Genomic DNA, 12527 nt, shown 5'->3' on the forward strand with positions numbered 1-12527 from the left:
TTATTAATAATACAAACAATAATCATAATTAAAAGAAGAAAATAGTTACATAGATTTATAACGTGCTGCTTGAAAAGTTATTACAGGAAACCCTCGAGTTTGAACAGTTCGCAGATACGGAAATTTAAAAATTGATAGTTTAATATTGTCATTTAAAAAAAGTTTCTTTTCAATTTATCACATAAAACTATTACATACACATTGTTGAAGATTTTAAACTACCCAAACTAGATAAATGATATCGTGTAAACGCCTTTTTTACTCAAAGTAATATATTATCAAAAATTATTTTAGTTAAAACGCACAACCCTTCAACAGGTTTCGACTCTTCAACATCGTTTATGAACTATGCATTGCCAGATATTTGACTTACGACTTTTTGGCTTTGGAACATTTGTTCGGTCCCAACCACAGTCGTATCCCAGGGTTCTTCTGTACTTCAATACTTTAGTTATATTTGTAATGTTATGTTATGTTTCGAAATAGAAGCACACTAAAGGTCACAAATATATGACACCAGAATGGGTGTGCAGTGCCGGTGCCGGTACACATTTGTGACATAAATAAATAAATAGAGTATGTCGAAACCATATCCTAGCAGCTACGAATAAATATTCCTTCACCGTCGACCATTTGCACTACAGGTTGCAGTGGGTGAATCATGTGCATCATTTGAATTACGGGACGAATTTGTGCATATATTATCCCACCCCACCTATAGGCATTCATTCCGCGGCGACACCGAATGCGGTCACAGTCGTTCAAAACGCCACTACTACCAGCGCAAAAACGCACGCGACCCACTCGCGTCTCCGTTGTTCGGGTCTGGATTTACGCCCGCTGTACACGCGGCGCCATGGCTGCAACCAGCACACGCACACACAATCAAACACACATATTCGCTAGCGTGTGTGCTATAAATAGTCAAATCTGGCCGCTAAAGTGCATCGATACGGTGGTGAGTGCATATGAAAAATTAGAAAGAGTAGGACACTGGACAGCCCAAGCAACAGTGAAAAAAGCTATACATACATTTTTCGCACCGATAAATATGCTAAACATAAAAAACGGGGAAACGGGCGTACCGGGTCCAGTGCCGGTGAGGTTGATCTGCACCGATTGAACTGAAACTCGCAACGAATCGAAACGACCGTCGGCTGGCTTGGTCGATCGCGCGCCCGTTCGTCGCTTTCCCGGGTGCGCAAGTCCCCACCGCCGTCGCCGCCGCCGTTACTGCACGGATTGAGTTGTAGGAGTGCATAATTTGCAAATTGAGCGTAATATTTTGCGATAAATCATAGCATTTTTCCTACTAGCTGTGGCTGGCCAGGGCTTCGGGCTAGTTCGTTAGGCTGGCTGGGTTTGGTTGGGGCGTCGTGCGGCGATTTCGGTGGATGATGTCTGCACCTCGTTGGTTGCGTTGATTTTACTGTTTGCCAAAACGGGTCCCGGGGAGACCCGTGGGTGGCAGTGGGTGGCCCGCTGGAAGCATTGGTGCGTTGGTTGTGTTTTGTGTATGGTGTGTCTAGGGGGGGGGGGGGGGGGGGGGGTGTTGCTATGGGTGCATCGATCGCCCAATACGCCGCCAAACCGATTCCTATCCGAGCGACTAATTTTTTTTCCTCTAGTTTTTGCGGAAATGCGGCGCGAGCTAGATAGCGAGCAGTGTACAATGATGGTGGTCAATTTATTATTTGCTCCCGATTTCGATTTCCTGCATTGTGTACCCGGGGTGCGGTGCATTTGTTGATCGTTGTTAGCGCTAGCACGTCGCCGACCGATCGACTGCCTTTCGATGCAATTTTGGTGACTCACCGACTCCGGTCCTCCGCTTCGTGACCGCGTACCCGGGAAGAGGTTTAAAATTTGCGGCAGTGCTTCGATTCTGGCCTCCCTGTACCGTGTTTTTTCCCTTTCGTTTTGGATAGTCATTAATTTTAGTTTTATGCTACAATTTTGAGCAATAACAATACTGGCGAAAGTGTACGCTGGCCGTGTTTCGTCGAATCGATCCAGCCGGCCAAACGCAGACAAAGCAAGGCTCGACTTGCTGCCACTAGATAGTATTAGCAGTTTTATTAGCCTTTGCTCGCTTGAATACTGGGTGGCCCTGGGCCAATACTGGCGGCAGAAAACTGCAGCGCGCACGAGGAAATGCAGAAAACCGATCGCCAAAAGCGTCACTCGAAGGTGCACTAAGCACACCACAGGAAGATAATCTTTAACGAGCTTTTCATTTCCAGTTGGCTGTTTGCCAGGCTGGAACCGGCACTGTCCTGGGCAGCTGCTGTTCATTGGTTATGACTCTGCGAAGCTAAGCCTACGGAGCCGCGTCATGGCGGCTTTTTACGTGTGTGTGTGTGTGTGTGTGTGTGTGTGTGTGTGTGTTTTTTTTTTGGATTCAGGTTGAGTGGTGAAACATAAATTCACTTCTGCAGTGTAATAATAATAAATTAACCTGGGAACGAATACGGGGATTGCATCTTGCTGCCAACAAAACGGGACCATCCGGCCCGTTGCGCCTAGCTCCTAGTGTGTTGCTTCACGGGGACGCTTCCTTCATCCGTCAATTAGGATTAAATGGGCTGGCGGTGGGTATTCTTTCGCCCAAGCCAGTAAAGCTGTACGATCATCTTCCCTTGAAGGCAATCTAGCCTTGAAGATCGGTTCGACCCGATAAGCCGATAAGCGGTGGTCCCGATTGCATCCACCTATTCGCCCTCTCCTGGTGAGTGGGATACGAATGCAGACTGACGCTTCCCGGTGTCCCGGTGGGTGTGTTTGGCGAAAGAAAGGCCTATAAATGGCATTTTCCTCTCGCGTGCACGGGTAACTGATTGCTGACGATCATCTGTCACGAGCGATGGATTGGATTTGGCACCGAGCTAGGTCTTCGGTTGAGCTCCGACCGCTGCGAACCGGAAAGGGCACGCGGGAGCGCATCACACGCAAACGCGGGTGAGATTGATTATTTATTTAGTGCCACCTTTTGAGAAGCGCGGGAATGGAGTGTCTTCCACACGATGATGGAGAACTAAATTGCTTAACGGCAGTCTTGGATGGGTTGAATAAATAAAACTAACAACCTGTTTTTCATGCACTTTGGACTTGGATTGTATGCTTACACATGTTTGATATGTTGTCCATTGAAGCTTTTGCGCGTCTTCTAATCTTATTTTAATTTTTTTTTATTTCAGCTTCATTCTGGTTTTGTAATTCAGTAAATGCTGTCATTTTAAAAATTTTAAAGTTTCATTACTTTATTTTTTCTAGGTTGGGGTTTGGTGGGAAGATCTGTTAGAAGGTAAAATAATATTGATATTGTTAAATTATAACAATTTCTTACAATTGTTCTTACGCCATCATCGACTTGGGTTAAATTAAAAAAATATAATAAATATGTTTGAACTATTCGCAAATTATATAAACTTTATATAAAAGTTAACATCACTCTTACATCTGATTCCATGCCATGCTGTATGTAAATTTATTATTAGTTCTGTACAAATAGCATATAAATAAAAGCAAAGTCAAGAGCTAAAGATATTTCAAATCTCTTTCCTGCACTACACTTTTCAGAAGTAATCAATAACCATAATAATAGGCCCCTTTGTCTTTTAAGATCGTAGGCTGAAATTTCAACCTGTCAGCTGTTTGCATTGTATAGCAGTTTTCGAGCAACTATCAAAGTGTGTATAACACACAGGTGGGCTTGTCCCAAGGTGTTTGTATTTATAAGGTTGATTTTATCTCTTCTGCTCTGAATGAAAATTTTAAGAGTGTTTTGTTTATTCGTCAAGTTACCAGAAAACCTGTTTGTGCCGTCCTGTCAAAAAGTGATGTTCCAATTTGGTTATAAAAAAACATGATCACCTGATCTTGCTTTGACATTTTTTCGAGCATGTATTCGAATCTAATTCTAGATTTGAGGCTGAAATAATCTAGACTGAAAATAGCAGGCATGTTTTGTGTGTGGTTTTGTATGAAGTGTTGACATGATTTCAGCCGTCAACTGTCTAACTTCATATAACAAATTTTTCGTAGTATCGTGAAAGGTCCCATTATTGAAAAATTAGATTATTATGATGGATTCTGATCGTTAAAATTAATCAATTCATTCACATCATGATATTTACAAGCAATACATTTTATGAGCTTTGAACAAACACATTTGATTGGATACCATAATTAGCTCATAGAGAATTTCGAAAGTAGCATAGTATTAGAGAGAAAGAGTGATATTTTGTTGCAGCTAGTATAATCCAAACTAAAATCCAAGATAGAAAATCATGCAGAAGAAATAACGTAATAGGACGTAATATTACTATTTCATCTCTAGCAGACTATGCATATTCCTCTTTTTATAGATTTCTCTTTATCTTCTTCAGCGAAAGTTAAACAATTCTAGATAAATATCAAAAAATACACACAAATTGAGCGTAATAAACATTAATACCATAAACACCTATTTCCTAAGTTTGAGTCATGCAATTCGCCTTCCTTCATTTAGTGGTGATCAACGTGGTCCCTCCAGAAGCCCTTTTTTTGTTCGCAGCGATCACCAACCCGAACACTTTCCACGACCAGCCCACGACACTTCACCGCAATATATACGTCGGTGGCCGGTTTTCGGTTACATCGCTTTGAACTGCTGCTTCAGTTTTTTTCACTGACTTGGCAAAAGCTTCAACCACCGTCACCACCGGTCACCTCCGGGAAACATTGTTTGCTTTCCTGTTTGGGCGCACTTTGTCGATTTGAGCCGCCGACAGCCGACTCTCCCAACCCACAACCTCCCTCCCGGCTGCACTGCTTGATGCAACAGTTATCGTTCTCATTTGCCACTAATGGCGAGAGAAAGGAGTGCGGTGGGTGGGGATAGTATGGGGAAGTCATTTATGGGACTCTTCGCTGCCCCTGCCCGGGACTGAGCAGCATTGCGGCGACCCGTTGCTTCGCCCGGGCTGTGTTTTTGTAACAGTGTTTTTTGTTTTGCTTCCAAGTGTGCCCTTTTCTACAAACTGCCTCCAATCGGGCCCTTCCCTATCGGCGCCGCTATCCCATCAGAGCGTCATAAATCGCATCGCTGGTTGGAGGTCCACGGTTGTTTGGCCACTTTCTGCGCCACCCGTGTCACTTCGGTCGTTTGACAAATCCGATTAATTGCCCGCCTTCTTCGAGTGGTGCGCAATGCCTCCCGCAACGGCCGGAGAAAGATAGGGTCGGAACCGTAGGCGAGTCAATACGTCAAAAAACCGGTAACACTGTACTGCAAACGGAGGGGATCCATTTAGTGGTACACTATCGGACCAATTTCCTATCGCATCGGGATCGGTGTGAAACCATTTTTCGCTGTAATGATTCGCCGTTTTTGTTTTCGTTTTGTACGCTATCGGCACGTTGCCGCCCACCGAAGTGAACTATAATTAACCCAACGCGGTGGGCTGGGAAAGAAAGAGGTGTTTGGACAAAAAAAATTACACAACCATTTGTTGTGGCCATCGGCCTTCGCGTAGCACGCGTACACACGGGTCCATCCGTCCCGAGTCAGCGAGTTTCGCCCTGGTTTTCGCTCGAATTGCGCGCCCAGGGGCAGGTGTCGAAGGGGTGAATGTGCCAATTGGGCAAGCGTGCAGGGGGACCTTTTGGGCGATCAAACGAAAAGCCAGCGGTGGTTTGTTGCTGATTTGCAAAAAGATAAATAAAGTCGTAAGCAACAACAAAACGATCAAATAAATAGGACCATAAGAAAAGCGCAAAGACGTCGCTGGGCGTGTGGAATTCTTGCTGTCAAATGTTGTTGTCTTCCACCAGCAGATTGCATTATTTGACTAACAACATCATTGTATGTTTGTGGCAGTTTTATGTTTAAAAGAAAACACTGGATTTGACGAAACATTATTGACGAGGGTGCGAAAGTGAATTCCAATACCATCGCACAACGCAAAGTTCACCGGCACCGACAGGGCAGGGGAATTCCGGTCTAGACACCGCAAGAGAGCGAATGTCGTGCAGTTGGCGATATGCGCCCCCTTTCGAGCCCGAACCCATCATAAACCATCGGCTAATCCTGCCGACAAATGGCAACCGGAGTGAGATTGGCAAGGGCTTGGGTGAGCGTACCGGGAACTAGGAGGACGCCTAAGGGCGACCAGTCCAATTCTCAAACGTTGGACCCTTGCGTGCCAAGAGGGTTTCGTTTTCCCCCGTCATGCACAGGATCATGATCGCGTTTGGAGTGATGGGCAGGGGAAGGAGGAGGAAATCGCACATTCAGCAAGATGACGACGACGACGACGACCGATTCAAACGCGATCTGCATGATCGCGCGGTGACAGGCAGCGAGCTGAAGCTTAGCAAAGGATTAAGGGACGCGTATCCCAAGTGTCTCGCGAGAGGGCTTTCCCTCTACCTCTCACTGTCGCCTCTCTCGGGCTAAAGGGATGGTGCGGATTATTATTGTCACAACTGGCAACGGTGGACTTGGGCACGCTTGGGCAGCAATCGGATCGATTTGGCCGACCGACCCGACCCGAGGTCCCGGAGATTGAGACATGCATCTTTCGCTTGGTGCTGCCGCGGCGCTGTGTGCCACATGATGTAAGCAGACAGCTGCCAGTCGAACCGCGCGTGGTGGTATGGTTGGGGGCTGGAACTTTCACCAAACGAAAGGAAAAGTTGGTGAACTTTGTGCGGGTTGGCGTGGCGTTAGCTCCGAATGGGTGCTCGCACATTCGGCCCTCGAACTGGTTACGGCATCCTCTCCCCTGCTCTTCTTTTGCCGATGACGCCGCTGACGCTTCCATCCTTAGCGCAGCGTTTGAACAGTACGAACAACGGCACTGCGAATAGAAGGATTACCCACGAGGCTCGCCGTGTGTGTTTATGTGTTTATTTAATTTCTATTACACTCCGAGCAGAATGCATCAACGCGCAGTTGCAAAGTCGCAGATCTGATGTGATGCACTGCTGACGCCAGAAGATGCGCCATCCCTTTCGCAGTGCACAGGCGGCATGGTTTTGCCGGTATTACGGCGATTTTATTTACCTCCGGCAAGACTCTCCCGCCTAGTTCGCCTAATTTATACGCCTGCCCTCGCTGGCGGCTGATTGGTTTTGCAAAGTTCGCAGCAATTTGACACACCATAAATCAGAGTTCACCCGGGCTGGAGGTTCGGAGTGTGTGGGTAGGTAATTTAAAGTTGCTGACTTATTGCAGGGCAACACGTTCCCTGCTGACTCATCAACCGCGGCTCCCGGTTGAGCAGCAGAAATGGCAGGAACCGAGTGTTGTGGGTGTGTGCAGCTAGAGTTTTGTTTTTGCTCGCGTCCCGTGGAAACCTTACACACTTGACGCGGCAAATGAGCGCCCCTGGAGACAAAGGACTGACATTTGGTAAACGAATTGCCGGGCGCAGCGTTGCCGGGCTTCTGGTTGCGCTGAGTTAAGTGAGGTCATAAGAGCGAATAGAACAAATGGTTGTAAGATGCGACAAAGAATGTCGTTGCAATGACTGGAGCGGATTGTAGGGCTAGATAGGATTTGGTTGGGTTTCAATGATAAATTTTATATTAATATTGCTCTTTTATTAATTCGCGTAAGAATGACCTCTTTGATCGTATTACTTTAATATGGCTCTTTGTTTATTTATACAAATCTTTGTGTTTGCAACGAATGTTCATTTTTCACACTTACTACATCAATCATTGTACAGGTTAAACAAACATCAAGAGGATTGTTTAACGTGGAAAGGAGGTCTTTCTGGATTCTGGTTATTGCATCGGGATTTGAAAATTCGCTATGTACTCAATAATACTATAATATATATATTTGAATATAATTGCTTATTTGAGAAACAACCAAACTTAAATATATGTGTCGAAACCTATGTTAGCAGTTGTCTTCGAGATTTTTTTTAGGGAATTACAATAAAGGTTCTTAAAAGATAATTCTGATAGGACGCCTAGATAATCTGGTGGAGCATATTGTTACCGTATTTTAACTTGTGTAATGATCCCCTGTGTGTAACGACCTCCTTGATGAATTATAGAATATTTTTTAAAACAATTTTTTTTTACGTAAATTTAAAAAAAATCTTAATTTGATTCAGATAATTCGTTTTGTCTCTACTACAAGCAAATTGAAGATAATTGGCATATTGGGTGCATTGGCAACCGGTTCACTTTCGTATTCTTTTGGTATTTTCTGCGCTTTAGTTTGTTGTTTGACCTCATGCTTAAGTGGTTCCTTTTTATGAATTTGTACCAACAATTTAAAGATGCAGTGAGATCAATGTCAATTATGTTAATTTCCAATATTTATTCTTTTTGCTTATGCAACAGGGAAATGGCAACACTCCTAGCTTTTTCCAGTATTGGGACCCTTTCCGTTTTAAGTTGGTAGGCTGAAATTTCAGCCTGTCAGCTGTTTGCATTGTTTAGCAGTTTTCGAGCAGCTATCTAAGTGGGTATAATATACAGGTGGGCTTATCCCAAGGTGTTTGTATTTAGAAGGTTGATTTTTATCTCTTTTGCTTCTGAATGAAGATTTTAAGAGTGTTTTGTGTTTTCGTAAAGCCTCCAGAAAGCTTGTTTGAACAAAAGATTTCACCAGTTCGGTCAAAAAGTGGTTGGTTATAAAAAACATGCTAAGAGACCACCTGGACTACATACACTTTGATTAAAGATTTCACCACCTGTTCTCTTTAATGCACGAACCTGCTTTGACATTTTTTCGAGCAGGTACTCGATTTTAATTCTAACTTTGAGGTTTAAATAATCTAGACTGACAATCGCAGGCATGTTTTGTGTGTGGTTTTGTATGGAGTGATTAAATGATTTCAGCCTCCAACCGTCAAACTCCATACAAAAAGCTGACTAGAATCGTGAAGGGCCCCATTATCTTTGCGGATACGCAAAGTCATGTGTATGTGTATCTTTCTTAGTAGTTAAATGTAATGTCTCAGGTGTATTCGGAAAGCTACTATCCGTGTATAACGACCCCGTGTATCTGATTTGATTTTGGCCCAAAAAGATACCTCTCGTTTAGTGTTCTTTTTCCGCATGTTAATTTTCAGCACCTCATTTTTCAGCATGTTAATAAAAAATATAAAACAATAGATCCAATATTTCACATTTATATGTCTCCTTAAAGGAAGGTTGTATTGCGTAATGAAAGGCGCGATCTGTTAATGAAATGTTTCTATTCACATCTGAAATATCCAAAAATTGCGGAAACTTGGTTGCAAATCTTTATTAATCTTGCAAGGCAGTGCACATAGTCTACAACATAAAAAGTAACAAAAACACTAATTATTCAACAAGCTGTACTAATTTGTTTTAATTTAAAAATAATAAGGATCAAATCATAGTTTGTTAATATTTTAATCTGATCTTTTTGTTTCTTTTGTTTATTTGTTGTTGAACCTGACTACTCCAACCAGTGGCGGATTTAGGGTGTTGGGGGCCCTAAGCGTTAAAAGGAGTGGAGGCCCCACGGTTGGTGTCGAGTGGGGGGGGGGGGGGGTGCATATTGTTGCATTAGGTTTACAATCAAACACACTTTAATGGTTTGCTGACGGGGGGGGGGGGGGGGGTGCTCAGAATTCTCTGTACTGGGGCCCTATAGTTTATGAGTCCCTTCATCCATTCATCCCTATCTAGCACAGAAGCTCTCGCTGATACTACTGTACACATTGTTCTATATGCTGGAATTACCATACACGGGGCCCCCCGCGGCCGCTCAGTCCGCGCACCGTTAAATCCGCCACTGACTCCAACATGTTCTGATTAACTATATTGACATCTTTATTTAAACTCCTTCTTAATTTTGCGGTTATGACTTAAGTATTTCCTAAAAAAAATAATATGTCAGGCATTTAATGATTTGTTTTAAAACTAAGCTTATTCCAAGATTGTTGCTGTTTGCTGAGTAACTGTATACGTTTTACAGCAATTTAGAAACTCACTCTATTCCCTGAAAACATAAATAAATACATTACTTTGCTTCAATATTATTCAACGAGCTGTGGACACCACTTAACGCCATGAGTCGGATAAATACCCCATAATTAATGACATTGCTAATCTACCTCATGAATTTTGTCCAACACTAGAGCGATTAAAATTCATTTGTTTCGCCACAGATATTCAATAGCTTAAGCTCCTCTGACATTTGTCGTCCACTAATCCTCTTACCACCCTCCGCACCAAAGCGTAGACAATTAATTTACCTCTAGCTCTACTTCCGTTTTGACCATCTGTGGCAATGGGATCGTTAAATAAAACCGTTCAACCCGGAACGATCGTGCACCATGCGTGAGATGTTCGCCAGAAACACACACTGCACTCCATTTAGACTGCCAATAATATTGCCCCGACAAAGAGCCGCCTGTCAAAACAGAGAACAGCACGGGTCAGAACGTCCGAACAAACCTTACCGGTGGTGAAGGTACCACCACCGGACGCCGGACAGACACGCTGGTGGAATTTCGAATCAAACAAATTCGCCCACACACACGCGCGTGCGGAACGCAACGGGCCGCGGCTCGCCCACGGGTTTTAGGTAAATCGAACCTGCCGTTACGATCGCGACCCGACCGCTCGCTCGTGTATAAATAATCGTCCACAAAACCCACTCCCCAACGATCGCATTTGCGGCGCACTTTCCGGTCGCTATTCTCGGCCGGAATGAGATGGAGCGAATTTGTAATGTCACAAGCTCGGAAGCGCATCGGTTGTAAACACGCTGCTACACACGCGGCCAAAGCCCACGCTCACGATCATCTTCAACGACGACAGCGACCACACCGGCACAGACGAACGATCCCCGTGTGGGGGCCAGAAGATAGGGGCAAGAATAGCGTCGCTTCTGGAAGTAGGTGTTCCTACTGCTTGCGGCATCTGTGGCTTTTCAACTCGACACAAACTCCCCAACCTCGTACATATCCTTTGCGTGCAATCCCGGCGGGATACATCTCAATTTCACCGAGCGCATCCAACACTTGGTCTGGCTGCGTGGTTGTATTTTATCTTTATTCCCCTCCCTTTATGCTCTGCCCTTCGAACGAAACGCCGCAACCGCCGCATCGGGCTGGGTCATTTGATAATTGGGCCGGGGGAACTGCATCCATTCTCCCGCCGGGTTCGTGCGAGCAAAAATTCTCAATTATTAAACCTCAGCGGGGGATCGAGTATCGTGTATCGCGCCACTGCCTGTGCGGTGAAAGTTCCTACCTTCGATGGTCGCAGAATGCATTCTTCCTTCATCTTTACCGCCCCGGCGATTGATACAACACGTGACCACGGGCCAGGTAAAGGATTAGCGAAGATCAGATCACCTTCAGGACGTAAGCGATCTGATTGCCGGCACCCGATTCGCCGAGCTAAGTAGCGCCCTAAAAGGACGTTCCAGCAAAAGCATCACTAATCAAGATCTTTGAGCTGTGAGTTGCGTACCGTGCGCATTCTTGCGTTAACACACGCGCGCACACACAAACACACACACACACACACGATTGAGTTTTCCTTCTCGCCGACTGAAGTGGCCGCGCAATCGAAGGAAGTCCCCTTTCGGTGTGCACGGTCGTATCTTGTCTGCCGTGTCCGTACCATCAGACAAATCGGTGCGATTAGCGAAGCTGAAGCGTGTGCATAAAGGGTGGGAAAGCAGCTGCAACGATGCAGATCATCGCCGACCGGGTTGTAGGGAAATCATCATGCCGGTTGCACTCTTTTTTATGCCGCTTCGTTTCGCTTACAGCTCCACATACACACACGAGCATGACATACGACGCTCCGGTGCGATCGTGCGATTAAATGAGCATCGCTTCTCCTCCACACCAGCATGCCGCGCCGTACGCACTGGTGTGGAATTTCGATTGGATACTTCCTCATATTTTCCCGCCAGACCGAATGACCGTTGTGCGCACGCCGATGGTGGCGTCTGGTGGCGGCGACAGCGCATGGTCGACCCGGTTGGCGCCAGACTGTGCGTCTTGATCTCATCCGTTTTGCTGGACGAGCGCAGCGTCGGAGATTGGTCTAGGAACGAGCCGGAAAACAGAGGGGTAACAGAGGTGGAGAGAATAGGAAAACGGCTCACTTGTTTAGGTGACGCTGGCCCATGGGGCATAATGATGTCGCTTAAGCGTGATTTTTAGTTTTACGATCGTTAAGCCTTCCTTTTTCGAGCAAGCGGGCAAGAATTAATGAGTATTGTTCTAGTGGGTGAAGCGACGGTTGTGGGTGGCAAGCTGATGCTGCAAACCACAGCCATCCCCGGAAATCATGGAAAGAGGCTCGGATTACAGACTAAAGCGATAAAATAACGGATAACTGTAACGCTTGTGGCAGCAATTTAACGTTCGTTAAAATACTGTTTAAATTAAAAATGCGTAGCCACCTTGTGTATTTTGCCTTTTTTCTTAGTTAAAAACAAACACTTTAAACAACAACTCATTCTGTAAGTTCATTTGTACGATCACATTGCGTAGCACTTCCACCATTACGCACATTTCACGGACACC

At 45.0% G+C, this 12527-nt stretch overlaps 1 protein-coding gene across 2 annotated transcripts in view; it reads right to left on the bottom strand.

The window, feature by feature from the left end:
* LOC121590304 (ras-related and estrogen-regulated growth inhibitor-like) overlaps window positions 1-12527 on the bottom strand; it is a 49117-nt gene that overhangs the window by 10378 nt on the left and 26212 nt on the right. The gene's annotated exons all lie outside the window — the stretch shown is intronic.

This window comes from Anopheles merus, chromosome 2R (genome assembly GCF_017562075.2).
Source record: "Anopheles merus strain MAF chromosome 2R, AmerM5.1, whole genome shotgun sequence".
Taxonomy (NCBI): Eukaryota; Metazoa; Arthropoda; class Insecta; order Diptera; family Culicidae; genus Anopheles; species Anopheles merus.